Genomic DNA, 24,947 nt, shown 5'->3' with positions numbered 1-24,947 from the left:
GAATACAATTTAGAGGGAAATGAAAGCAAAGAATAAAATAGTAAGGACTAGATCAGCAAAGTCCTTATCCTATAATGTCAAAGCTTCCATCATATGGAATCTAAGACACCATAATTGTAAACCATGCCATAATGTACTAATAAAAAAGAAGAAACAAATTATGACAGAAGACTTTCCTAACACTAAGAATATTCATTTATATTTATTTTAAAAGTTCTCTGTTACTTAATTGTATGTAGATTTTTTATTATGCATCATTGTGTGCGCATACCAAAAAAAATAAGGTAAATAAATTGGTTATGATTTTTTCTTCAATTTTTTACATCAAGGTCTACCTTTTGGGCTCAATCTCATGTTTTAATTTATTTCCACAAAATATCCTCTGTTACATTAACTGCACTGGTGACACAACATTTCATAAAATAATCTACCAAAGAACCAAATGCCGTTGGTGCAAGGCTCTGAACTACTTGAGACTATGTAAAGCTGGCTGGCGTCCCTTTGACTCCCAATGCAAGAGTGTTGCAAACACATGTGACTCACCACCTCCCATACCTCCTCCACAGCCATTTTGTTCCTATGGTTTAGAAGAGTGTTCTATTAAGAAATTATGAGAAGAAAAAAGATATTTAAATGAGCAGAGTTACTTCCTACCTGATACATTTTAATTACCGAAGGAAAAATAGTAACTACAGTATAGAGGAACTTGGTGATGTCATGTTAACCCAGTGATCAAAGTTAACATTAGTGATAAGACAAAATGATATTATCAGGTAACTCCTAATATGCTACACTGAAAATGGATATCTATGATTTTCCTACCCCACTTCTCCTCCACCAAAAAAAAGTATAACCTGAATCTAATCACTAATAAACACAAGAGCAAACTCAAATTAAGATACAATTACAAAATAACTGGCCTGTAATCTTCAAAAATGTTAGCTCATAAAAGAGGAAAGATTGAAGAATTGTTCAGATTGAAGGAGACAAAAGAGACAAGACAATTGAATACAAGATGTAACCCTGACAAGAATTCTTTCTTTTGCTAAAAAGGCGCATCTGTGGGGTGGGCAGTGGTGGTTTATGCTTGTAATCCCAGCACTCTGGGAGGCTGAGGCAAGCAGATCACTTGAGGTTAGGAGTTCGACATCAGCCTGGCCAACATGGCAAAACCCTGTCTCTACCAAAAACACAAAAACAATTAGCCAGGTGTGGTGGCAGGCACATGTAATCCCAGCTACTCAGAAGGCTGAGGCATGAGAATGGCTTGAGCCCAGGAGGTGGAGGTTGCAGTGAGCCAAGATGGTGCCACTGGACTCTAACCTGAGTGACAGAGCAGGACTCTGTCTCAAAATAGCGGGGTGGGGGAGGTGGGTTGGGGGGAAGGGAGTGACATCTATGAGACAATTGACAAAATTGGAATGTTGGAATGTCTTATATTTTACCGGTGCTAATGGACTAATTTTGATATCTGTTCTATGGTTATAGTACAGTATTATTTAGGTGCAAAGAGCATTGTGTCTGCATACCAAAAACTTACTCTCAAGTTATTCCAAAAACAAAAACACACCAATACTTATAACCTAGATAGAGATAGAATAATAGTAAAATAAATGTGGTAAAATGTTAATCTTTGTGGAATCTGGGTCAAGCTTATAAAGAAATTATTTGTGTTATTTTTTCCTAAAAGTATGCAATTATTTCAAAACAAAATGGTTTCAATAGCACTCCATGATTTTTTCTGACATTTTCTTTGAAATAGTTGACACCCATTCTGCAAATTTTGTTGACAGTGCTTCTAGGTTCCATAAAGAAGGGTAATGCCACTACAGCAGCTTTGCATTTCTGACCAGCAGCAATTGTAAGATGTTATTGATTCTTAAATGCATCTCAATTTCCAAGATGTTAAAATGGACAAAATACATAATTTAGAATCATAAACACATTTTAGTCGAAATAGACACATTTGAAGACCAGATTTGAACAAATAATGATTCTCCCATTTAGTATCCACATTAGTTTCCTATTGCTGCTATAACAAATTAACACAAATGTAATGGCTTAAAACAAGACAAAAGTATTGTCTTCTGGTTTTGGAAGTCAGAAGTTCAAAATGGATCCACAGGGAGGCTGGAATGGAAAATGGTTTTTCTTGTCTTCTCCAGCTTCTAGAGGCTGCTTGCATCCTTGGCTGGAGGCCCCTCTCTGTTTCTGTCTTCCACGGTATCCTTGATAACAAAACCTGCATCTGGCTCAGTTATTACAAGTGCTGCTCCTGGACTTCCCAATCTCTTGCTTAAAGAAATATTGCTGTGCAAATGTGGTCTTAGAATAAAAGGAAATTGTGACTGGAAAAGAGAAAAAAAAGTTTCTGATAATAAAAATGTTAGGAAAACCTGATCTTGGGAAGATCATCTGACATTTTGATACAAATATTTCTTAATTATCATGGGAACTCTGCTTAGGTTATAAGACTCTATTGTTATTGATGTTATCGTGGATTTTCTGGGGCAATAAGATAACATGTTATCAAGAATTAGTTCCATTTTTGTTTCTTAATCATTTTCTTTTTTAAGCATTGACTGACAGATACAAATTCTAGAAATTAAGGAATTCCAGAATTTTTTTAATTGGGTTAAATATACCCAGAGCTGATAAAAAGCACTAGAGAGTGGCCAAAAGAATACATTATTGATGGTCCTCATAATCAATATGACTTTTTGTAATTGTGTTAAATTAATTCTCACACATACATATATACATATATATGTTTATGTTAGAAGAGTGCTTGGCAACAATTACATAAGTGTTAGCTATTATTACTATACATTTATATTTCTATTATATAGCAATTATTATTATCTTTCTTGGCAAATATGACTACTAGTTTGCATTGAAATTGCAAGAAAACCTGGATCATATATGGAAACATTTTTATTCAGATTTCTTAGGTTAATACCTGAAGCAAAATATCAAAACACTCATTTATGTTGATATGTATGCATTAGTCTGTACATACTAACTACTTTATAAGTTGTTGGTGAGATTAAGAGGTAATGCATTTAAGGCAATTTGCCTTCGGCCGGTACATTATTTTTAATAATGTGTTATTATTTCTCAACTTTGATAAACTTTTTAAAGGGTCTAGACGATGCTGAGTTTGAAAATAAGATAAGAAAAGCAAGAGAGAAAGATAGCATGTTAGGAAATGAGTAGAAAATTACCTCCTTTAAGTAATTCCCTGATCAAAAATATTGCCTATGATATTGATAATAATAGCTAATTTTTTTGAGCATATACTATGTTCTAGGTATCATGATAATCACTTTCTACATGTTATCTCATTTGGTCCTTAGAACCAAATGAAGTGAATTATGTTATCCTTATTTTGCCTAGGGATTAAGTAATTTTCTTAATGTCACAAATTAAATGTAACAGTACTGAATGATATCAAACCCAAGCAGTCCAAACTCATGTTCTAAGACACTGCACTATGCTCTCTCCGTGACATATGATTCTTTACTCCACAGACCCTGCTTCATACCAGATCGTTTTGCCCATGTTCCCCTGATGCTTGCTAACTGTGCTTGAATTTTCTGGGTTTTGTCTCTCCAACCATTCCTACACCCTTCAAAGGCAGAGACAAAGCTTTCTATTTCTTTTTTACTTAACCCAAAAGCTTATTATAAAGGGCAAAACACGGAACACTTCTGAAGAGACACCCTGGGCTCACAGCAGAGACCAAGGCAGATAATAAACACCAGGAGTACTATCAAAAACCTAAGAAACATCAAAATGATTCCCCATCCTCACTTTTCTTAATCGATACTTTCTATTTATTCAGAGCCAAGCTTATGAAGGATGAAGATTGCCTTGATGAAGAGCAAGCCCTCTGGTTACTGATGCTGACATCTAGAAAAATCGCTATGCTTAAATTCAATATTCTGCACTATAGCTCCCTAATAGACTCAAACAAATGGCAATGGATATACTCAGCCTTTTCTGAGCTTCTAGAAAACATTCATCCATTGCATTTCTCTTTAACTTCCTTTTTAATTATCTGACTGCCTCTTACCTGGGCCCAGTAGAATTGTAAATATGAGAAAGGAATCATCAGAGAATAGGCTTAAAATGAAAAAAGGAAATAAGAAATTGCATGTTATTTGACTTTTTAAAACTCATCTACTTTCAGACTGAATCAGTTTACTAGCTAAAACAAGATTTCAGGGTGAATAACTTTTATGAGAACATACAAAGTGCATTTTAACAATGGTTTACATTCACAAGTGGCCACTATTCTTGCCCAAACATAATTCATCTGAGTGTTCCTAAGCTACCAAATCCAGAACAAAGAAGAACAAAAGAAAAATATACTATTTGAAGTTCTTTGTACTTTTCTAATCTGGAACAGACTGCTCCCATATTAAGAAAATTAGGTGCAAATAATACCTCAAAAATAAGTAGACAGATATGCACTGATTCTTTTTGACATTATAATTTATATCTAAATTTAATTTTAGACTAATTTTCCTCTTACTTAGAGCAAAATATTGCTAAGGGAACAGCCTGTCTTCATCTGGCTTATAGTAAACATTTGCCACTTAGAATTCTGGAGCCAGTTGGCTTTCTTAATCTTTGGCAATAGACGCTAACATATCTTTTATGAACTATGGCAAACCAATAGGAAGAGAGCAACCCAGAGGGTGTAAGAAGCCTAGCAATCAACCAGGCAGTAGAGTGGGGGTTGATAACCATCATCTGCATGTCCTGAAGGCAAATTTTCCACAGCCTTCCAGGTGATGCCATCCTGCCTCCCTCACTCCACCTGTTGCCCTGGCTCTCCAAACTCAGCCTTGGGGGTTTGTTCATTCAATCTTCCAAAGAAGCAGGATATCCCTGCAAGGATAAAGAAGCCGGGAATTAATTACCTCATGGTTTGATAAACACAGGATAATTCTATAGAAAGAAAACCTAACATAAACCTAGAAGATCAAAATAAGCTTCCTGGAGAAAGTGATGTTCTGACCAAGAAAAGAGTTAGACACTTGGGCTGGGCATGGTGGCTCACACCTGTATTCCCAGCACTTTGGGAAGCCGAGGTGGGCGGATCACTTGAGGTCAGCAGTTTGAGACCAGCCTGGTCAACATGGTGAAACTCCATCTCTACTAAAAATACAAAAAGTTAGCCGGGCGAGGTTATATGCGCCTGTAGCCCCAGCTACTCAGAAGTCTGAGGCAGGAGAATCATTGAACCTGGGAGGCGGAGGTTGCAGTGAGCCAAGATCATGCCATTGCACTCCAGCCTGGGTGACAGAGTGAGACTCCGTCTCAAAAACAAACAAAATCCATTAATAAGAAAGAGGAACAGCCTTATTGCTGTTATGGAAAAAGATTTAATGCTCTAGGTAGAAGATTAAACCAGATTAAAAGAAAAAGAGTTAAACACTTCAAGAAGAGATAGAAAAGCAATCTAGAAAGAAAAAAGTATTTGCAAAGGATGACAGGTAAGCATGACCAAGGAACTGAAAGAATTTTGGTTTAGCTGCAGCATCTGATGAACACAACCACTTAGGGATCCAGAGTAATGGAGATACCATCTCATATCTGCAACACTAGAAACATCTGGCTTTCTTAATCACCACAGCAGGGAAACAGACATCTGAATGACTTTTATGTACTTCAGTCTAGAAGTGGCACACATCACTTCTACTGACAGCCTATTGGTCAGCACTAGTCATATGCTTCTCCCACCCCACCCCCAAAATTAAAATGACCTAGAAAATGTAGGGGGCCGAGATAATGTTTAATGCATACCACTGTCTCTGGTGTAGGCATGATATTAATGGCTGTCTTACTCTATTTGTGTTGCTATGAAGGAATACCTGAGGCTGAGTAATTTATAAAGAAAATAGGTTTATCTGGTTCATGGTTCTGCAGACTGCACAGGAAACATGGCACCACCATCAGCTTCTAGTGAGGATTTCAGGCCACTTCCACTCATGGGGAAGGTGAAGGAGAACCGCATGCACAGAAATCACTTGTGAGAGAGGAGGCAAGAGAGAAAGAGGAGGGAGGTGCCAGGCTCTTTTTGAACAAACAACTCTGGAAACTAGTAAGAATGAGAACTCACACAACCCTCACCCATGCTGAGAGAGCATTAATCTATTCATGAGAGGTTATTCTAATCTATTCATGAGAGGTCATTAATCTATTCATGACAGATATGCCCCCATGACCCCAACACCTCCCACCAGTCCCCACCTCCACACTGGGAATCAATTTCAACATGTGATTCGGGGGGATAATATTCAAACTGTAACAATTATTTTGTAAGCCATGTTTAAGGGATTGCTTTATTGTGAGGGCATTAAAGAGCCAGTGAAGAATTTTAAGCAAGATAATTAAAGGACTGGATTTTGAACTTGTTGCTCCTCTGCAGGGTTTCCTCCACTGTTACTCTCCTCACCTGGAAGTGGATAGGGAGTCTCAGAAAACTATGCATGAAAATAATGCTGTTAACAATTACGAGATCGTTACAATCAACAGAATGATCCATTGTCGCACCTATCCCTCAATTAAAAGCATGTGCTTTTTTGAGTACCCCAGAAAGTAAATGCTCCATTGTTTTTTTAAAGAAAAGCTCCTAGTTATGATGTAGCAGCCTTGAGGAAGATGGATCATTCAGGCACTGATATGTTTAAGTAAACAGAACAAAAAGAAGGGGGTATGAGGCCTGAACTTCGAAAATGAGGAGACACTGCTGTTATTGGCACATCCTCTCATTTATTCTAGACACAAGCCTCAGCAGACGTCAAGTGCCATCAGATTACTCCTTAAGAAGGGCTTCAGCGTACCATCCATGGTTAGTCACAACTTCCCCAGGGATGACTTGCACATGGGAGGAAAAATAGGAGAAGATGGAAGCACAGTTGATGTTATTTCTTTCTTTATCTGTATTGCCAATAAAATTGCCTGCTCAGTTTTTCTCAGTGATTAGTATTTGTATGATGTGTGTGTGTCAAGGCAGACTAGAGCAGGTCCTCTTTAGCTCCTCTTGCTCCAGTGGTCAATAACTCAATGATTAGCAGAAGCACCTCAGAGGATTGTTAAAAATACAGTCTTAGTTCATGCATTCAACTTACTTAAAATCAAACTCTCTGGAGTAGGATCCATGAAGCTAGTTTAGTTGTTTTTGTTTTTTTACAAAAATTTACCAGGCTTGTAAAATGTTGCTGTAGTTAATGTAGAAGCAATCTGCCATAAAATTATTTTCTAGCTAAAGATCTACTATGGGTTTTAGTCATTTGCAGGGTTTTGTTTCTCATTATTTAAATTTGTCTGTTTCGACATATATCTCTCAAAAAAAGTTTTCAAAAAACCAGAGACCTTGTCTGCCTGCTATTGAATTTCTTGCACATAATGGTAGGCTCTCAGCAGACATCTAAAAAATACAGAATAGAAAGGAATAAAATCAATTTGAATTGGTATTCTTGATGGAGATGAGTCTGCAGACTCATATCACAGGAAAGGAAACAGCATTCCTCCCTAGGGCACAGACCTATTTTTATGTTCAAGCTGCTCCCTTTTGGTAGACAGCGTCATAAGCATCACCAAGTTAAATCTGCTGTTTGACAGGTGGAGTCTTATGTGATTGACTCGATAACATTCACTTTTTGAACACATTTTTTTTTTCAGCCTTCATAGAGAAGTTATGGAAGGAGCATTTTTATTTGTCATGTTGCAGGTTAGCCAACAGGATAAAATTGTGTTCATTGTGGCATCAAAATAAAAAATAGCTCTTGTCTTTTTTTCCTAAATTTTTGTGTTTTTATCCTCATTCTAGATGCCATGAGTTGTATTTGCCTTTTATATGCATGTTTTTGCTTTGCATTTAACACAGGTTTGAATATTTCAGAAACTTTATAGAAATACGGAAACCCTATTTGGAATTTAATCTCAATTTGCAAAAAAAAAGTATGGGGAAATTATTTTCAGTTGATAGACAAACAAATACCTATTAAAAGTGATGGGCCGGGTGTGGTGGTTCATTCCTGTAATCCCAGCACTTTCAGAGGCCAAGGCAGGCAGAACACTTGAGCCCAGGAGTTTGAGATCAGCCTGCTCAACATGGCAAAACCCCATCTCTAAGAAGAAATACAAAAAAATTAGGTGGGCATAGTGGTACACACCTGTAGTCTCAGCTACCCAGGAGACTGAGGTGAGAGGATCACCCAAGCCTGGGAGGTCGAGGCTGCAGTGAGTCATAATTGTGCCACTGCATTGCAGCCTGGACGACAGAGTGACACCCTGTCTCAAAGAAATTTAAAAAAATTTTTTTTTTTACAGAGAACAGTTTATGATGGAAAATAAAACATATGGATGTCAATTAATTTCAAATTTTCTGTAATTTGTATGCCAGTTTTTTCAGAAATAGTTCAAATCAGGGCACCCTCAGGAAGAAAGTAGCTGGCTGATGAAATTCCATCCTCTGCTCAAAATTCAACCACTGCCCTTAAATTTCAGCATGAAATACTTGACCTTGGTGCTGAAAGAAAAGGGTAGTACTAAGACAAAATTTGCCTTCTTCTATAGACCCCACCCTTCTTGAAGATAACTTCTTCTGAAAAGTAATATCAAACAGACCAGCATTTCCTTCACAAAAAATATCCAATAGAAAGCCTTCTGAATACAACTTGTTAATACCATTTGAAGTTGTTGTTTCTGAAAGACCATGAATATCACAACTTAACTCATCACGAGTCTGCAAATTAACTCATCCATCAGGAAAAATTAAATTGGATCAAAATGGCGATGATAACTATAATTACAGTAAGAAATTATAATAAAATGCAGGTGGCTGCTTGATACTGCCATTTCATCTTGTTGAACTCCAGCAAGCAATGGAGCTCAGAAATTACCCTCAGAGTATGGCATTATACCTAAAAGCATAGTGCCCTCTAAGGAAAGAAAAATGTCTCTCCTTCATTAGTTGAATGTCAACAAAAAGTCACTAAGGGATAATATTGTTTCTTTAATTCTAAAGAAAATGTTTCTTCCTGACTATATGACAACTCTTAAGCACTATATCACGTTTTCACACTCATGCTGAACCTACTAGCACACATATTAAATTTCCTGGTAACTTAAAAATAAAAGCAATTCCCCAAGTGCTATTCTTCTTCAATCATTAAGGATTCTCATTTTTCAGGAGGAAATAGAAAGCTTAAAACAGGACCCTTGAATATTGTATTTCCTCTGCAAATTTCATAAGTAAGCATTTTAAAATATAGAGAATGCCACCCACATTGAAGAGAACTTACGTTTTTATATAACTTAAGTATCTTTTCACTATAAATACTAGTAATGTTTATTTTAACAGTAAAACCCTAGTTAACCAAAATTATTGGTGTATATATATATATATATATATATATATATATATATAGTATGTTGGATATGTCTTTATGCATCTTTTTAGCCTTACACCACACCTGTCTTGCATTCTGGCTGCAGGTGAAGCAACCAGTCTGTCCACCTCCAACCACTTCAATATAGGTTCCCCTTTATAGCACCTTGCCTCAGACCAGTCCCCAGGAGCCTCTCATCTTCTGCCTGGGTGTTCTCTGTTGACCCCACTATGTGAGATGACACAGAAGCATGCTTTGCACCCATGCATCTGTTACCCAAGAGGGCAAAGTGAATTATTTGACCATTGAGAGGTAAATGTTTCTCACTATCTCAGAAGGACAGTCCTAAAACACATTTTATGTGGCTGGATGACTGAGCAGCTCGTTACCTGTAGAGATATACAATTGATAATACATTCTCATTTTGCATCTCCTGTTTGGCTCACCTTTGATCCCTGGACTCATACTCCCCAATAAAGTGTTTTAAAACAAGACTTTGTCTCAAGCTCTGCTTCCTGGCAAACCCAAGCTAAGATATAACTGTACAACATACACATATATAGTAGAACTTACGGTTGTCACATACTGTTAAGTTATAACCATTCAAGAATGGGTGAAAGTCAATACTACTACCATCACTATTAGCCATGGAAAAGACAAAAGAGATTATATGGCTCAATGATCTTTCTGAATTTATGTAAGTCACACATTCTAATTAATTAAATAGCTAGAGGTGTATATATCTCAAATTCAAGACTGCTTAACCTTTCCTGCTTTTGTTCACATTAGGAACTAACACCTTAAGCACCTTTAAAAGAGCAGATTTATTTGTTTGTTTGTTTGTTTGTACAGAGACAGAGTATAGCTCTGTCGCCCAGGCTGATCTCAAATTCCTGAGCTCAAGCAATTCTCCTTCCTCAGCCTCCCAAAGTGCTTGGATTACAGGTGTGAGCCACCACATCTAACCAAAAGTGGATATTTTTTTTAACTTTCCCAATGGCAGAAGGGAAGTCAACCAACTCATAGGTTCATACATACAGAAAATCACACAGAAACCTTGCTTAACCATTACACACACACACACACACACACACACGCAAACACACACACACACGCACAGTTGCATGCACATACACCGACCCAGGGGAACAATGGCGTATTCACACAGCAATAAGGATACACAAAATAGACTAAAACTTAGAGATAAATCTTTTGAACAGGACGTTTTTTATCCAGGTAATTACCTGATCATAGTGCAAATTATGCTCTCATAAATAAAAATAAGACACAAAATAGATTATATAAATTCTAAGTCTACTCAACTAACTTTCTCAAATTGTGCTGGACACAGACAAGTCATATACTAGATTCAATACTGTTAATTATACAGAGTAATATTTCCTAATATCCATGTAGTACTTTATATTTTAATAACTTTTTCACTGAGTTGTCTTATTTAATCCTCCAAATCTGTGAAATAATTGATTTTATCATTCCCATTTTGCAAATAAAGATCAGAGAGGCTAAATAACCCATAGAGGATACAGTATACTGCCTGCACTGCAAAGTCAGAATTTGTAGAACTATTTTTTGAGCCACCCTTTCAAACTCCTTTATCTCTGATTATCCATTAATATTGTCTCATATATACCAGCTTCTTACCACTTCTCTAACTTGACATTCTAAAAGGATCCCAAATGTCTGGTTTCATTTCCCTGGATTTTACTACTACTTAGTGTTTTTATGGTCTCCTCTGCTTCTAAACATTTAGACCAACCCAAATTACCCATAAACCACAAAGCTACGATGATCGTGCACACGAGTTGGCTGCCTTCCTAGCAGTCCTCCCCAGTTTCTTCCATGCTTAAAGGGCCCTGATTTCATCTGGTGCCTACCTCTCTTCGTACCAAAAGAACTGAGGAGGGGTTACCCCATTTTCAGTTCTAAGAGTAAATCTTGATAGGCCTATGCCAATAATTATGACCCCAGTTCTTTTTCCAAGGATTGGTTTAAGCACGATCACATGACCTAATTCTGCATACATGAGACATACATGAGGGAGATGATATGGGAGAAACTTATGGAAAGGTTTTCCACTATTGTTATGAGCTGAATTGTGTTAAAGTTATATGTTGAAGCTCTAACTCCCAGTACCTTAGAATATGAATGCCTTTGGAAATAACGTTTTTTTTTTTTTTTTAAGGTGGAGTTTTGTTCTTGTTGCCCAGGCTGGAGTGCAATGGCACAACCTCGGCTCACTGCAACCTCCGCATCCTAGGTTCAAGCGATTCTCCTGCCTCAGCCTCCCAAGTAGCTGGGATTACAGGTATGTGGCACCACGCCCAGCTAATTTTATATTTTTAGTAGAGCCAGGGTTCCACCATGTTAGTCAGTCTAGCTGATCTCAAACTCCTGACCTCAGGTGATCCCGCTTCGGCCTCGCAAAGTGCTGAGGTGTGAGCCACCACGCCTAGCTGAGATAATGTCTATAAAGAAATAACTAAGATTAAATGAGGTTATATGGGAAGTCCCTAATCTAATCTGACTGATGTCCTTTTGAGAGGAACTGTGGGCACCCATAAAGATACCAGGAATAAGCAAACAGAGGAAAGACTACGTGGGGACACAGAGAATGTGAGCATGTGCAAGCCAAGGATGGTCTCAGAAAAAACTAACCCTGTGATATCTTGGTCTTGGACTTCGAGACTACAGACTATGAGAAAATAAATTTCTGTACTTTATTATAGCAGCCCTAGAAATCTAATACAATCATTTTAAAATGACATGTAAATAAATTTTAAAATAATGACACAAGGAAGGAAGCACCCTTTCTGTTACTAGACATTTTGATATCTGATTGTGAAAATGGAAACTGTTTTAGTCATCTTACACCTGTACGGAGAATCCATCTGAGAACTGGTTTCCATGTTGAGTACAGCAGATCTACAAAAATATACATAACAAAAACCGGTTGTCTTGATGATGCTCTTAAGCCACTGAATTAACTAAACTTGGATCACTCTGTCTTCAAGTGTCCTCTTATATGAAAATATGTTTTCCTGATTTCTTTAAACTGTGGTTTTCTGTTAATTATAGCCAAAATCACCATATTGATACCATCAGTAGGAAAAAGTTCAGCTGTTGACAAGCTAAGGCAGTTTCAGCTGTTACTGTAGACTTTACTCCTTTCCTCCTCATTCGTTCCTAGTCGTCTTCCATTTCAAACTCTGTAGTCTTGGCTCTTAAACTTTGCCTCCAACCTGCCTCAGAGCTTTTAACTTATCTATAATTTATCCATAGTTTCCTAAGCATTTGACTCTCAATTGCTCCCTATAAACTTGTTTAGTTTCTCTTAGGTGGGAATTACAATCTTGGACCTATCCACTTAAAATGAAGTCTAAGGTCAGTTCCAAAATATAGGCAAATTCAGAAAGATAAGCTAATAACCTATCTTTTAGTTGATATGGCCAACCCAATACATACATCTGTGTTATGCCCTGTTTATAAGTAATGGCAAATTGCTGAAGGACTAACATCCAATATTATATAGGCAAAAAGTCTGAGACCTCAAACCCGATTTCCTGATACCAAATACTTTGCTAATTCCATTATTCTATCAATTAATAAATTGGATGTTAATATGTTGGGACCAGATAGTATTCACTTAACAGTTTTTAAAAAAGTATAGGCCTAGGTGGGTGGATCACGAGGTCAAGAGATCGAGACTATCCTGGTCAACATGGTGAAACCCCGTCTCTACTAAAAATACAAAAAAATGAGCTGGGCACGGTGGCGCGTGCCTGTAATCCCAGCTACTCTGGAGGCTGAGGCAGGAGAATTGCCTGAACCCAGGAGGCAGAGGTTGCAGTGAGCCGAGATCGTGCCATTGCACTCCAGCCTGGGTAACAAGAGCAAAAGTCCGTCTCAAAAAAAAAAAAAAAAAAAAAATTATAAGGTGAAAATGTAGAATACATATAATTTCTCATTAATTTTGTAAATAGGCAGAGATTTAAGGATTTATAAATTATTAAAAGGATCTTGGAATTATAGACACTTGCTCCCTACTTGGAAGTTTGATAAAATCTTTATAAGCAAGAGAATCTGTGATGAACCCCTTTGTGGATACAGATAGAATTAATACATAGAGCTTAATCTGTAATCCAAAATTTAGTGGGAGAAACATGCTATCAGGTAAACATTTTACTTTTTGTATCTATCTTACAAATACATTGACCTTAATCCAGCTATTGATAATATCGTTGACTTCCAGAGGGGTTTTTTTTTTTTTTTTTTTTTTTTTGGCTGGTTTGTTTCTGGCTAACTCCCTTTCGGATTCTCTCACCCTGTTTTTGTAACCTGTCTTTCATATTTCCAATCTCATTTCCTGCTTTTTGCATCAGTTTTTATCAGGTATTAATTTCTGTGTTCCTAGCCATAACCAGTTAACCTAAATGCCATTCTTGACAATGCTTTGTATCTAATAATTCATTTTAATGGTCTTGGAACTGCACAACATCTTGACTATACACTTGACACTGAAGTTCAACAAAAGAACCCATGTTCCTTTCCCTGACTCAATAAATATTTAGAGAGGGTAATCTACTGGGAAAAGAGTAATGTGGTTTCTGTAAGGGAATATTATAGTCATCTAGTAGCATTCTTTGAAGAGGTAAATTAAAAGATAAATAAGAGATAGGGTGTGGTGGCTCACACCTGTAATCCCAACCCTTTGGGAGGCCAAGGCCAGTATGGATCATCTGAACACAGGAGTTTGAGACCACCCTGACCAATATGGTGAAACCCCGTCTCTACTAAAAACAAAAATCAACCAGGCATGGTGGCATGCACCTGTAATTCCAGCTACTTGGAGGGCTGAGGCAGGAGAATTGGTTGAGCCCCAGAGGGGGTGATTGCAATGAGCTGAGATCACACCACTGTACTCCAGCCTGGGCAACAAAGCAAGACTGTGTCTCCAAAAAAATAAAAAGAAAATAGATAAATAAGGACAACAAGCAAAGGTAAGGTGTCTAGACTTTAAATTCAGACCTTCCAATGAGAGATTATCTTAAAGGTGAATCACTCACTATTGGATTATACAACTAGCAGCCGTCTGTATCCATGGGTTCCTCTTTCATGGATTCAACCAACCAGAGATAAAAAATACTCAAGAAAAAAATGCATTGGTACTGAACAGGTACAGATGCATTTTTTTCTTGTAATATTCCTAAAACAACACAGTATAACAACTGTTTACATAATATATTTCTTGGATTAGGTATAATAATGATTTAAGAGATGATATATAAAGTATACAGAAGCATGTGCATAGGTTACATACAAACACTTTATCAGAGACTTGAGCCACTGCAGATTTTGGTATGCTCCAGAGAGCCTGGAATTAATCCCTCGTAAATACTGAGGGACAACTGTATTCACAGAAAATACTTTATCACGGATTAAAAAAAATGTTAGTGCAAAAAATTAGAGCATGAATTTTAGAGGAATCCAGGCAATGGGAGAGTTGTCACAGAGATCAGTACTGAGATTAACTTTGGTCAATAACTTTTTTTTTTGAGACAGGGTCCCACTGCAGTGGCATTATCATAGCTCATTGTAGCCTCTATCTACCGGGCTCAAGCCATCCTCCCACCTCAGACTTTTGAGTAGATGGGACTACAGGCATACTACCATATCTCACCTAGCTTATTTTATTTTATTTTATTATTTTATTTATTTGAGTCAGAGTCTTACTCTGTCACCCATGCCGAAGTGCAGTGGCATGATTTTGGCTCACTGCAACCTCTGCCTCCCAGGTTCAAGTGATTGTCCTGCCTCAGCCTCCTGAGTATCTGAGATTACAGGCACCAGCCACCATGCCCAGCTAAATTTTTTTGTATTTTTTTAGGAGAGACGGGGTTTCACCATGTTGGGCAGACTGGTCTCGAACTCCTGACCTCAAGTGATCTGCCAGCTTCAGCCTCCCAAAGTGCTAGGATTCATGCCTGTAGCCACCATGCCTGGCAATAATTTTTGAAATAGAAGATGACTGTAGTGTATCATTTCATAATTTAAAAATGAATTGTCAGTGATGAATTATAAAGGTAAGGGAAAACTTTAGGAAATCTCACAAGGTAGCCAGTTGGACAGAAATTTAAGACATCAACTTCGTGATGAGAAAAGTAAGGTCCTATTATGGACTGAATTGTGTTTCCTGAAGATTCATATGCTAAAGTCCTAACCCCCAGTACTTCAGAGTGTGACCGTGTTTGGAGACAGCGTCTTTAAGGAGGTAATTAAGTTAAAATGAAGTCAGTTACGGTGAGCCCTAATCTATTATGACTGATGTCCCTGTAAGAAGAGGAAATCTGAACACAGGTGCACAGAGGGAAAATGATGTGAAGACATAGGGAGAAGATGGCCATCGACGAGCGAAGGAGAGAGGCCTCAGAAGAAACCAACACTGCCAATGCCTTGATCTTGGACCTACAGACTCCAGAACTGTGAGGAAATAAATTTCTATTGTTTGAGCCACCCAGTCTATGGTACTTTGTTATGGCAGCCCTGAAAAAATAACAGAGGTCCTAAAGGTAGATATAATGTAAATGATGGCCAGGGAATAATTGGCTTAGTGTACCATTTGGAAAAACAAGACAGAGAACTTGTTATCAGTCTAATGAAGATCAGACAAAAAGATCATCAGATTATTGAGAAGCAGAAAGTAGTGAGTTGAAAGCAGAATAGAAGATATTCTTATATTTGGCACAAACCATGTACAGTCACTCAAAAATCATCTTAGAATGCATATATTTAAGCAGATTGCACAGAAAGTAATAACTCCTAGTCTACAAAAATGAAATACAAATACAATGAGGAAGACAAAAGGGAAGGGAAAAGAAGAAAAGCGCTAACCCTTATAAGTATTCATTCAATCCTTACAGCCATTCCTATGAGTAAGTAAACTGAACATTATAGTCCCCACTTTGGAAAGGGGGAAACTGAATCACAGAAAGAGTAAGTAAATTTCTCAGGGTCACACGGAATGTGAAAAAGCTATGATAAATAATAGATCTATTAATATATGAGCAAATCAAAAAATTTAAAACCTTCTATTTTCTACTCTCATATTTTCTTACTAACAGTAGAAAAGAACCTTACCTTATATATGCAGATATAGAGGAAAGGATATTGGGCCTGATTCATTTTTTATCTTCTAATATTTGTGTGTTCATTCTTAAACAAGTAATGGAAACTACACTCAGTCTAGAATATGTCAGCCTTATTTTGACAAAACAATCCCATCGTCTTCTTCTGCATCTACCCTTGACCTCATTGCAAAATCTAACACAATCTAATAACAGAAGAGAAGGAAAGAGAAAAATGTGAAGGAGCTATGTTTAACCTTAAGAAAAATGTGGCTTCTGTTTTGAACAGTGGTCCTCTGTAGTTTCACCTAAATTTTACCTGTTTACAAAACTCTTGCTTGCCACTCTGTGCTGTGAAACTGCTACATGCTTGTATTTCAATAGTAAGTATGTAAAGCAGTGAGTAAAGCAAACCATGATATTTTGTGAACCTACTAATGGAGAAGATTATCAGCACTATTATTTCAATACAGAAATACTCAAAGGTAGTGCATACAGAAATAAATAGAATCATAAAATGCATAAAATTTTAAATTATATTTTACACTAAAAAAATAATTTAGTGTGCTCTGGACATAAGTGCACTAATAAGTACATGCTTCAAGGTTTACCTTCTTTTTCTATTCCTCCCTCATCCCCCCTGCCAAAAAAAATAGGTAAGAGAAAATTTTCTAGGTCTACTCTAGCCTAAAGAAAAGATACCTTTTGTGAACGCTAAGTAGGGAGACTTAAAAAATGAAGGGAAAAGACCATAATGGTTTCAGATACTGTATAGAGAATAATTCTACAGCTGAAGTATTTGGGCGCTTTTTGGACTTTTTTTTTTTCTTGAGATGGAGTCTTACTCTGTCACCCAGGCTGGAGTGCAGTGGTGCAATCTCAGCTCACTGCATATTTGGGTGCTTTCTTTGTGCAATAAGCCTTTATAGACTTAGCTTATGTGTTATTATTTATTGAGCATCTGACTGTAATTGCGGCAGGTGGGTTCCTTTAAAGAAAAAACAGGCCAGGTGCGGTGGCTCATGCCTGTAATCCCAGCACTTTTGGAGGCCGAGATGGGCCGATCACTTGAGAAGAGGAGTTGGAGACCAGCCTGGCCAATATAGTGAAATTGAGGCACAAGAACCACTTGAACCCGGAAGGCGGAGGAGACAGTGAGCCGAGATTGTGCCACTACACTCCAGCCTGGGTGACAGAGTGAGACTTTGATATGCTTTGGCTGTGTCCCCACCCAAATTTCAATTGAATTGTATGTCCCAGAATTCCCACGAATTGTGGGAGGGACCCAGGGGGAAGTAATTGAATCGCGGGGGCTGGTCTTTCCTGTGCTATTCTCGTGATAGTGAATAAATCTCACGAGATCTAATGGGTTTATCAGGGGTTTCCGCTTTTGCTTCGTCCTCATTTTTCTCTTGCCCCATCTGAGAAGTACTTTTTGCCTCCTGTCATGATTCCGAGGCCTTCCTCAGCCATGTGAAACTGTAAGTTTACTCTTTTTTTACCTTAAACTGTCAGGTTTAACTCTTTTTCTTCCCAGTCTCGGGTATGTCTTTATTAGCAGAGTGAAAACAAACTAATTCAGACTCTGTCTTAAAGAAAATAAAAAGCAGAAACATCTTTAAAAAAACTAGACTTAGAATATTTGAAAAGAGAACGAAGAGTTCCATTATATATATATATATGTTTTTATTTTTAAGACAGAGCCTTGCTCTGTCACCCAGCCTGGAGCGTAGTGGTGCAGTCTTGGCTTACTGCAACCTCAGCCTCCCAGGGTCAAGCTATTTTTGTCCCTCAGCCTCTAAGTAGCTGGACATGCACCACCACTACCGGCTTTTTTTTTTTTTCTTTTTTTGAGACAAAGTCTTGCTCTGTCACCCACGTTGGAGTGTAGTGGCATGATCTGGGCTCACTGCAACCTCTGCCTCCTGGGTTCAAGTGATTCTCCTGCCTCAGCCTCCAGAGTAGCTGGGATTACAGGCCCATGCCACCAAGCTGGCTAATTTTTGTATTTTTACTAGAGACAGGGGTTTCACCATGTTGGTCAGGCTGGTCTTGAACTCCTGACCTTGTGATTGCCCACCTCGGCCTCCCAAAGTGCTGGGATTACAGGTGCGAGCCACCAGGCTGGCCAGATTCCATAAATTTTCATCAACTGTTATTTTCTTAGAATGGATGCTCTATTGCCAAATTCACCACTTCATTGTCAGTGTTTTTTTATTCAACAGGGAGGAGATTGTTACACAGGAATTGAATTTGTTTTATTGAAAATTGGAATTGAATTAATTCAGATAATATCCTTAACTTTCTTATGTCTCTCCATTTACTTTCAATTGTTTGAATTATAACAAGTTTCATTGGAAAAGATACCTACTTTTACCTTCTCTTTGGATTAAAAGTAATCTGAAATAAATTGATTGCTTTTGCTAAATAGATAAATAGAATTACAAAGTATTATCAGATCTTAGATAACACTAGTAGAATATATACACAGGTAGGACTCATTTAGTATTATTTTAAATCTCATCTTTTTAAAATACAATGGAGACAAATTTGCTATTGAATAATTCATTTGCAATGTATAAATGCCCTTAATGGTCAATCCTATTTGGGTTTGAGAAAAACAGGACACTTTCAAGTTATCTTAGTTGGTATAGGTTTACAGATAACAGAAGGGAAGTAAGAACCAGGAGATTGTGTCTTAGCAACTATTCAGCCAGCAGCTGGAACTGTAGCTTATTTAGAATGCAATGTAGAGGACTGACAGCAGCTCTTAAACTCGACAGCAACATCTGCAAAGATCCATTCAGCAGTAAACTTCTGTTGCTTTCTAAGACAAGGATTCCCAACTTGTGAGTGGGTTGATTTCAGCTTCTGCTTGTACTTCTGTATCCTCCAACACTAGTCTTTCCACTTGCTTTCTCTCCACCTCAAGCTCTCCGTTAGCTTTTACTGTCTTATGATTTCTGAAGCCTCAATGTGTCTCTAGCTTCTGTTCCCTTAAGTCTCCCTCCAAACTCCCAAGGGAGATGTGCTTTATGGGTTAGTCAACATCCAATATTGACCATCCTTGCTGGGCAGAGTTTAGTAACACTTCATGGGCTGATGGCCAGGGTTTTAGCTATCTTTGTCTCAAAGGTCAATCCTTGAACTAAGTCAGCTGACCTAGGAAAGCAGGAGTCACATGATGTAAAGCATAATGGTCATAGGAACCGAGAAACACTTGTCTGTTTTTCATAGAAGAGGGCTTTGGACATGGAGGACAGTGGGCATGGTGGACACACAGAGCGACATGGTCTCCTCTCCAGTGTAAGTCTTTTAAGGAATCAATGATATGAAAGTTTATTTTTAAAAATTATAAAACAATAATGCTGGTTTCATCCTCTACCCTAAAAGTTCTAAGTAATTACAGTCATGTACTGTATAACAACATTTTGGTCAACAATGGACCACATATAAAACAGTGGTCCCATAAGATTATAATGGAGGAGGTGCAAGGATCAGAAATCTGAGACAGGTCAAAGACACCCAGGCCAGGTGCCCTGTCACAAGTACTCCTGTCTTGATATGGGCTGCATTCCCAGGAGGTCAGATATTCTAAGTCACAGGATGAGATAGGAGGTCCGAACGATAGAGGTCACAAAGACCTTGCTAATAAAACAGGTTGCAGCTGGGCACAGTGGTTCACATCTGTAATCCCAGCACTTTGGGAGGCCGAGGTGGGTGGATCACTTGAGGTCAGGAGTTTGAGACCAGCCTGGCCAACATGGCAAAACCTGTCTCTACTAAAAATACAAAAATTAGCCAAGTGTGGTGCACGCCTGTAATCCCAGCTACATGGGAGGCTGAGGCAGGAGAATCTCTTGAAACCTGGAGGCAGAGGTTGCAGTGAGCCAAGATCATGCACTGTACTCCAGCCTGGGCGACAGAGTGAGACTGTCTCAAAAAAAAAAAACAAAATCAAAAACAAATAATAATAATAACAATAATAAATGCAGTAAAGAAGCTGGCCAAAACCCACTAAACAAAGGTGGAGATGAAAGTGACCTCTGGTGGTCCTCACTGCTCATTATGTACTAGTTAAAATCCATTGGCTTGCTAAAAGACACTCTTACTAGCGTAATGACCGTTTACAAATGCCATGGTAATGACAGGAAGTTACTCTATATGGTTTAAAAGGAGAAGGAACTCTTGGTTCCAGAGAATTGCCCACCCCTTTTCTGGAAAACTCATGAATAATCTACCCGTTGTTTAGCATATCATCAAGAAATAACCTAAAAACAACCTTTATTCCTTTACTTTCTTAATAAACTTGCTTTCACTTTACTCAGTGGATTCACTCAAATTCTTTTTTTGCACAAGATCCAAGAACTCTCTCTTGGGGTCTGACTAGGTCCCCTTTCCATAACACTGGGGCCTGCTGCAGCCACCGCCACTGCCCAGGACTGCTGGGTGCTCGATTGCTGTATACAGCAGCTGCCACTGCCTCTGGCTCTGGAGGACTTGTGGGGCTTGGCTGTTCCTCCAGCTGAGGGTGTCAGAGCTGGGGATCTACCTCCTCACTTGTGGAAACATCTTCCCTCTGTGTGCCCTGCAGGCCTGACAACTCCCTCTCCTTTCTTTCAGTTCTCCCATGCAGTCCAGGCCTGGGCCCCTCAGGACTCCAAGAAGAACGTGTGGGGCTGTCTGCCCGCCATCTAGTTCCCCTCTCCTCTATCTGTCCCACTTCATGACAGTGTGACCTTGGGAAAAGGTAGAGCCCCCTCTGGGCAATTAGATCCACCTGGTTCTTAAGAGTAGCAGAATAAAATGTTTCAAAGACTGCCCCTGAGGGCAAGGGAGGGCAGGGCAGCTAACTTTTTATATATTTATATAAAATTAATATAGTGAAGTACAATAAAAGGTTGTTTGCTTGTTTTTGAGCTGGTGGAGGCATTAGCCAAGATGGAAGACACAAATGCAGAGGAATTGTAAGGTTATAAGGATTCTATAAGTACAATAAAAGGTTGTTTGCTTGTTTTTGAGCTGGTGGAGGCATTAGCCAAGATGGAAGACACAAATGCAGAGGAATTGTAAGGTTATAAGGATTCTAGGGGATTGGGGGGCTTCCTGGAACTCTCTTCTAGGAGCCATTTAAAGAGGCTGCCCTTGGAGGGTGAGAGGAGGGTAGGTTGTGTTCCAAGGGCCTTAGAGAAATTCACCAGGAAAAACCAGCTTCTGGCTCTTGTAGCTTTCTTGAAGGACAGGAGTCTCCTCCCGACCCTTGATCCTTAACCCTCAAAGCACTTAAGATCAGCCACTCCGGGCTGGCTCCTGGCCTGGGGCTCTTGCTGGTTGCTGGTGGATGACGTAATCAGGGCCTCCCAGTTCTTCCAGTGACTGGAGATGAGTGTGCTCTGCTAGCGGCACCTTGGGAGCCTGGACTCTGGGGTTCTCTGGAGAACTAGGGTCTGGGGAAGGATCAAGAGGCTGGACTATCTGGGCAATATCAAAGTTGGACTTTGTGGGAGCTGGAATTTGGGGGCTATCTGGAAGGCTGGGCTGGGTGGGCGCTGTGGAGAGCCTAGAACTGGGGCTCTCCTGGACTCTAGAATCTATGGCTGCCTTGTAGGGAGGGGAGAGATCAAGGATTGGGGACTCTGTGAGAGGAGAGTGCCCAGGGTCCCCTCCCCTACTTGGGTCTGCAGAAACTGTTGAGGACTAAGATGGAGAGATGACTTCTTGGTCAGCCTCTGGGACAGCTAGGACTTGAGATTCCTTGAGGAGCTTGTAGCATCCAAAGATGAGGCATTTTGCAGAGATGGCAGGTTTGCAGGCAGGGACAGAGACTGGAGCTCTGGCAGTTTCTCATTGTCTGGTTGCTATCTTGCTCTTCCTGGTATGTTGGGCTGGGCAGGGTGGAGAGATAGGCAAATTGCTGGCCTTTAGATGGCAGAGGGGTTGACAAGTTGGATAGAACATCAGGGTAAAATTTGAGGGGAAAGGCAGGGCTTCCACCAGGATGAAGCAACTGTCTAGGTCCCCTCTATAACAACAGCTTAAACTCTGGCCTGATCTCAGGCTGCCTGCACTCTGGACTCCAACACTCCCATTCTCTCTCCCTCTTTCTCTTCCTTTTTCTTCCTCTTCTTCATTCTTTTTTCTTTCTCTCTTTCTTTCTTCCTTTTTTTTTCTTCTTTAAAAAAAAAAAATTTGAAACTTAGCCAGTCATGGTGATGCACACCTGTGGTCCCAGCTACATAGGAAGCTGAGGCAAGAGTATCACTTGAGCCCAGGAGGTGGAAGCTGCAGTGAGCCATGATTGTGCCACAGTACTCCAGCCTTGGTGACAAGTGAGACCCTGTCTCAGAAAAAAAAAAAAAAAAAAAAAAGAAATCAATACAAACTTTCACTGCTTTGACTAATACATAAGGATTATTCCAGGAGGAAATAATCCCCCAAAAAATGGAAAGTGGCAAAGCAACATTGTAAAAGTGTTCATGGCTCAAAGCCATGAAGAATAAAATCACAGGAATAATTCTGAGCTACAAAAGTTGACTCCAGGAAACCTGTGGCCTTGGGGGAGAAAACACACACATACATAAGGGTAAAAGCTGGGATTATACAGTCCAGGGACAAAGGATGTTTGCCCGTGAATCTTGATTGTTAATTTTAAAGAAGTGGGCTATGATTCTGACAAAAATGAACATGATAAATGGAAAATAAAAGTGGGAAGACTTGTTAATGGTAAAAAAAAAAAAAAAAAAAAAAAAAAAAAAAATTATGGGCCAAGGTCAGTGGATCACATCTGTAATCCCAGCACTTTGGGAGGCCAAGGCGGGCAGATCACTTGAGATCAGGAGTTAACCAACCTGGCCAACATGGTGAAACCCCATCTCTACTAAAAATGCAAAAATCAGATGGAAGTGGTGGTTCAAATTAGTGCCTGTAATCTGATTAAAGGCACAAATTAGTGCCTGTAATCCCAGCTAGTCGGGAGGCTGAGGCACAAGAATCACTTTAACCTGGGAGGCAGAGGTTGCAATGATCCAACATCGTGCCACTGTATTCCAGCCTGGGCAACAGAGTGAAACTGTCTCAAAAAGCAAAAAAGAAAAGATTATAATGAAGCTGAAAAATTTTTATTGCCTAGTGATATCATAGCTGTCATAATGTTGTAAGGCATCATATTACTCGCATGTTTGTAGTAATGCTGGTATGACAAACCTACTAACCTGCCAGTCATATAAAAAAGGTATAGTATGTACAATTATGTACAGTACGTAATACTTGTTAATGTTACTTGATAATGATGTTACTGATTTATATGTTTACTATACTTTTAATTGTTATTTTAGGGCATACTCCCATTTATTAATAAAGTTAACTGTAAAACAGATTCAGGCAGGTCATTCAGGAGGTATTCCAGAAGAAGGCATTGTTATCACGGGAGATGGCAGATAGCTCTATGTGTGTTATTGCCCCTGAAAACCTTCCAGTGGGAAAAGTGGAGGAGGAAGTCAGTGATACTGATGATCCTGACCTTGCGTAGGCTTAGGGTAATGTGTGTACTTATGTCTTAGTTTTTAACAAAAAAGCTTTAAAAGTAAAAAATATAAAAATAGAAAAAAAGCTTTTAGAATTAGGATATAAGAAAAGAAAATATTTTTTGGCTGTGCAATATGTTTGTGTTTTAAGCTAAGTGTTATTACAAAAGTAAAAAAATTGAAAAAAATTATACAGTTGATAATGTAAAAAGGTTATAGTAAGCTAAGGTTAATTTATTATTAAAGAAAGAATGCTATTTTTAAAATAAATTTAGTATAGTCTAAATGTGCATTGTGTGTAAAATCTACAGTAGTACACAGTAATATCTTAGACTTTCACATTCACTCACCACTCACTCACTGACTTTGACATTCACTCGCTACTCACTCACTGACTTACCCAGAAAAACTTGCGGTTTTGCAAGCTCCATTCATGGTACCATTTTTTTTTTAATATATTTTTTTCTTTTGAGATGGGGTCTTGCTCTATTACCCAGGCTGAAGTGCAGTGGCATGATCACTGCTCATTGCAGCCTGATTCTCCTGGCCTCAAGCAATCCTCAGACTTCAGCCTTTCAAGTAGATGAGATCACAGTTACATGCCGTGATGCATGGCTAATTTTCAAATTTTTTTTTTGTAGAGACGGGATCTTCCTACTTTGCCTAGGCTGATCTCAAACTCTTAGGCTCAAGCTGTCCTTCTGCCTCAGCCTCCCAAAGTGATGGGATTACAAACATGAGTTACTGCACCTGTCCTCATTTTTGAAACATCTTTTACACCATGTTTTTATTGTACCTCTTCTGTGTCTGGATACACAGATACTTATCATTGTGTTACCATTGCCTACAGTATTCAGTACAGTAATGTGCTATAC

At 38.7% G+C, this 24,947-nt stretch overlaps 2 long non-coding RNA genes across 5 annotated transcripts in view; one reads left to right on the top strand and one right to left on the bottom strand.

Annotated features, from left to right (window-relative positions):
* Positions 1-1,265: 1,265 nt before the first annotated feature.
* LOC135268358 (uncharacterized) overlaps positions 1,266-24,947 on the bottom strand; it is a 172,931-nt gene continuing 149,249 nt past the window's right edge. Inside the window, exon 4 of one of the 3 annotated variants that reach the window (XR_010336708.1) lies at positions 1,266-2,348. This is a non-coding gene — a long non-coding RNA (uncharacterized LOC135268358). Of the gene's footprint in view, positions 2,349-8,036; positions 8,145-21,555; positions 22,435-24,947 lie in introns of those variants that run through there. The other 2 variants (XR_010336710.1, XR_010336709.1) reach the window with 2 other exon arrangements.
* LOC135268359 (uncharacterized) overlaps positions 19,741-24,947 on the top strand; it is a 37,873-nt gene continuing 32,666 nt past the window's right edge. For both annotated transcript variants that reach the window (XR_010336712.1, XR_010336711.1), the window contains exon 1: positions 19,741-19,855. This is a non-coding gene — a long non-coding RNA (uncharacterized LOC135268359). The remainder of the gene's footprint in view (positions 19,856-24,947) is intronic.

The sequence above is a fragment of the Aotus nancymaae genome, unplaced genomic scaffold (genome assembly GCF_030222135.1).
Source record: "Aotus nancymaae isolate 86718 unplaced genomic scaffold, 86718_ANA_hifiasm-v0.15.2.pri h1tg000040l, whole genome shotgun sequence".
NCBI lineage: Eukaryota > Metazoa > Chordata > Mammalia > Primates > Aotidae > Aotus > Aotus nancymaae.
This window is presented reverse-complemented; position numbering and strand designations above follow the sequence as displayed.